At 44.6% G+C, this 4676-nt stretch overlaps 1 non-coding gene across 1 annotated transcript; it reads right to left on the bottom strand.

Annotated features, from left to right (window-relative positions):
- Positions 1 to 371: 371 nt before the first annotated feature.
- On the bottom strand, positions 372 to 444 carry TRNAG-CCC (transfer RNA glycine (anticodon CCC)). The gene has a single exon. It is a non-coding gene; the product is annotated as a tRNA-Gly (tRNA).
- Positions 445 to 4676: the final 4232 nt, after the last annotated feature.

Below are 4676 nucleotides of genomic sequence, written 5' to 3'. Positions count from 1 at the left end.
TTGCTATTAAATTTTTTTTTACTATGGTAGTATATATATATTTTATTTTTTTATACAGTAGGTTATTATTAGTTATCTATTTTATACAAATTAGTGTATATATGTCAATCTGGGGGGTTCTTTATTCAATAATCCTTTAGGTTATTCTTTAGTGTTTTGCTTGTTTGTTTTTATGGGTGTCACAGATTTCCCCCGTATTCCTCTATATCTTTGGGATTATTTAACATATGTAGTCTTTTCCTGTTTATAGAATTTCTTTCTTTTTTAAAAAAAATATTTATTTATTTATTTGGCAGCGCCGGGTCTTAACTGTGGAACGTGGGATCTTTGTTACCTCGTGCGGGATCTTCCTTGCGGCATGTGGGATCTAGTTCCCTGACCAGGGATCAAACCTGGGCCCCCTGCATTGGGAGTGCAGCATCTTAGCCACTGGACCATCAGGGAAGTACTAGAATTTCTGATGTTTGGTAATAACTCAGGTAGATAAAATTCAGGCATTTTCTGGGGGTGTGGGTTTGAGAAGAGATGAGACAGTGGATGAGTTTGGATTTAGACTTATTTATTTAGGTGCCTCTGGTACACCCAGGTGGGTATGACCAGTATGCACTTAGAAATGGTTTGGAACTCAGACAAGAGTTCAAGGCTAGGTAGATCTTTGGAATTATCCGTTTTTAAGTAATATGTGACTCCATGAGAATAGATGTAAACATCCAAAGGAGAAAGTGTAAGTGGGAAAAAAGCTAGTATTAAGGGCAATCAGTGTGGTATGAGTGGCAGGTGAAGAGACAGGAAGACAGTGGATTCAAGGAGATTGGCAGAGAGAAGGTGAGAAGTAGTACTGAGAGGTTTTTTAGGATGGAGAGCGTTGACCATGTTTCTCAGGGAGAAGAGGGAGAGGGGGAATTACTAACAAGAGAGAAAATGAAGAAGAAAGAGGATGGGGGCTGTTGATGGTTTGAGGCGTCCAGGTGGTGGGGATACTATCAGAAGCACCATGTGGGTCTTGGAGGGGGGTACACATTCCTTCAGCTAGAAAGAAGGAGGTGAGTGAAAATGCAAGTTAGGAAGTAGAAAGGAGAGAAATGGAGGGAGATATCAGTCCTGATGCCCTTTCCCTTCTTTATGAAGCAGGAGGCTGGGTGATCTGCTGAGCAGGAAGGGAACGCTGGTAAAGTTTGGGAGCATCTTTATAAATTAAAATATGTAGTGTACCTAGATCTTGTTGAACTCATATATTACATTTCCATTTTGAAATCGAAGTCATTTTTCACTTCCTTCTGAACCTCATAACATCATGATCAAGAGACAACAACTGGGCTTCCCTGGTGGCGCAGTGGTTGAGAGTCCGCCTGCCGATGCAGGGGACGCGGGTTCGTGCCCCGATCTGGGAAGATCCCACATGCCGCGGAGCGGCTGGGCCCGTGAGCCATGGCCGCTGAGCCTGCACGTCCGGAGCCTGTGCTCCGCAGCGGGAGAGGCCACAACAGTGACCTTTGCATACCGCAAAAAAAAAAAAAAAAAAGAGAGACAACAACTTACAACAAAAGCCATGGAGGCATGAGGGTTCCAGCGCTGCTTGTAAAACTCACCCTGGGAATTTCTGACCAGCTGAAGGCTTGCCCTCAGATGTGCACCTTGGTCTAATATAGCAAATCTATGCAGATCTGATTGATGGCCGAGTAATTTATGTCTTAACTAAGCCCATAAATTGACACACTGTTTGAGATAGTTCTATCGTCTTTGGAGATAGAGTAAAAACTCCTTGGGGTAGGGAGGTCCCCTGAGAAACGTTAGTGTTCCTGAAGTAATAATAGGCTAGAAAGCCTTTTATTGTGGGATGCGTGTGACAGCTAAGAAAGGGAAAGAAATAAATGTGAGTCACACAAAAACCTCATTCCATGACCTTCAGCCCATATTTAAGAAAATGCTGTGAGGAACTTTAATATTAGATATTTTATTTATATTTTATATAATATTTATAATTGCTATATACTTTGGCTTCACCTGGGATGAAAAATCAGCCGCACATCGTTTCACTTTCCTCCTGTTTTAACATACTTGCTGTTGCATGAGGCAGAATCTCCTTTAGCAGAGTGATCAGCTATGAGGAAAGGGAGCGGGGAGGACATACAGGCTTCTGTGTCTCAGTGGAGCCCTTAGAATTTTCAGACTTGCTCTATTTTCCTTCAGGACTCTAACTTTGCCCTGGATTTCCCACTTGGGAGCCTAACGTGGAGTAAGCCCAGAGCAGGCTCCCTGCCCCCATGCATCCACAGAACTCAGCAAAAGCTTGCCTCGTCTTGTCCGGACTTCCCACCCCACCTCAGGGCTAGGTACAAAGCAGCTGTCCAAACCTGAGGGAGGGCTGGCTAGAACCTGTTCACTGTTGGCCAGTGGGCAACTTTGGGGCCACTGGTGCTGTGGCTCTCAAGGCCCTGCTAATAGGCACACTCAGTTACACACAGGTTGGGGAAGGCTGAGGGAAGCACAGTCTGGGGTGACTTAGCCCTCCCTTCAGCCCAACCGACAACACAAGACCCTCACATACAGAGTGAACCGAGTGAAAAAGTTAAGGAAAATTAGAACAGGAAGCATTGGAAAGATTTTGCCTTCACTTAAAATTTCCCAGCTTTTCTTTTTAAAAGAAAATCAATGAATTAGCATCCGTTAAGCATTGGTATTCACGGCTTATAAATACTTTCTAAGACTTTGTAGTGCTCACTGTAGGTGTGTAGCGTAGCTGTAGTTTTGAACAGTGCCCTTAGACCTCACTTAATTTTTCCCTTTCCGGAGGGTGTGTTCCCCTCTCACATCATAATGAACCTCTTGAAAACAGGTTGAAAAAAGGAGATTCTTTGGTCAGACACAGATCCTGAGGCTTTTGCCCTCCAGCGCTGACAGATGTGAGAGAGGTCTTGACCTCTAACAGAGGCTTTGTCTGCTCACTATGTCCGCCTGGCCCAAAGCTGGCGAAGCAGCCAGGAGCAATCATAGATGTGGGGACGCTATGTCCCCGGCCATTGTCGTGACCCCTTGGACAGACTCTTCCTCCTGTGTGTGTGCATCTTCCTTCCTGTTTTTTTGTTTTGTTTTTTAAATTGAAGTAGAGTTGCTTTACAATATCGTGTTAGTTTCAGGTGTACAGCACAGCAATTCAGTTATAAATATATATTCTTCTTCAGACTCTCTTCCCTTATAGATTTGTTACAAAATATTGAGTATAGTTCCTTGTACTATACAGTGGGTCCTTGTTGGTTATCTATTTTATATATAGTAGTGTGTATATGTTAATCCCAACCTCCTAATTTATCCCTCCCCTCCCTTCCTTCCCGTTTTTATCAAGTGTTTTCTGTTTTCTCCTGAATCTTCAAACACAGTTTGTGTCTTATTTACTGTTGGATGTATCGAGGACACTGTTTTCCTGCCTCTGAAGAGCTTAAAAAACAGGCCATATTCCTATTTTTCTGAGAATTTAGTTCTGCTTCTAAGTAGGGAGATGAAAATACTTTCTAATTCTATAGTCCTTAAGCTTATCCTCCCTCTTAACTTTACCAGGTAGCCAACAGGACTCATGGGCATCAGGGGAGAGGTAAGAGGGGAGAGATAAAGTGAAAATGTTGTTCTGAATGTGGGTGCTTGGCAGGTCTCTCTGTCCCTGAGCCGGGGAATTGCTATAGTAATCTAAAATCAACAGGAGAAGCGATCCAGGGCCAAGTACCGGGCAGCAATCAGGGTCATGGGTTGCAAGTTGATCTGGGAGTGAAATTACGAGCCTGTGTAAAGCTTTTACAGGGCTAGATTCCAGGAAATAAGGCAAATATATTTCCAAGGTAGCTCATTTAAAGCTGGAGCTTACAAAACTTTAACACCCTTTTGTTCTCCCTAAGTGGCTGGGAATGTAGTGGACCGTGGGCTAGTTTGTTTTCTGCTCAGCATCTCCCTTTCCATCTGGAGGCAATGCCACATTGTGTGTCAAGGTGCAGTGCTCCACCCTGTATCAAGGGCGATCCCTCCTCCCTACGCCAGACATTCAGGGTAGGAACCAGTCTCAGCCAGTCAGACCCTCCTCTCTGGGACTTTGAATATCAAGGGAGTGAAGCAAAGATTCAGAGATGGTTCAGAAACCACTTGCGGCGATGATGTCGTGCTGTGGGCAGCAGTGGAGTACTAGCAGGGGCAGACAGTCCTGTGGCATGACCTTGGCTGTGGTCCCTACTGCCCATCCTCTCTGGGTGTCCAGCCCGTTTCCTGAGCCTTGGCCTCCAGCCCTCCCATTCATCCTATGAACTCTTCAATATCCTCCCAATACACACCAGCTGAGAAACAGTGAGCATGGCTGTCTTCTGTTGCTTGCAGTCAAGCATTAGATTGGGCCGTCTGATGTTCCGGTCCTCAAATGCAAAGAGGTGTTTCTGGTGCTGCTAGTTGGTCTCTATCTAGAATGGTCTGGCACCACGTGAGCTGTGCCCCTCCACGTGAGAGCCTCTGTACTTAGAGATTTTAAGACAAGTCTAGAGTCAAGGGTTTCTGGCATGTTACCAAAGTGGACACAACTAACTTAATGTAGAGAGGAATTTCACTGAGTAAGGGCCCTAAATAGTCAATGTTTGCAGGTGTGACTCCCAGGCCGCAGACCTAGGTGGCAAGGGATACTGAGTTTTTTCATGTATTGAAAT

This window comes from Lagenorhynchus albirostris, chromosome 1, assembly GCF_949774975.1.
Source record: "Lagenorhynchus albirostris chromosome 1, mLagAlb1.1, whole genome shotgun sequence".
Lineage (NCBI taxonomy): Eukaryota > Metazoa > Chordata > Mammalia > Artiodactyla > Delphinidae > Lagenorhynchus > Lagenorhynchus albirostris.
This window is presented reverse-complemented; position numbering and strand designations above follow the sequence as displayed.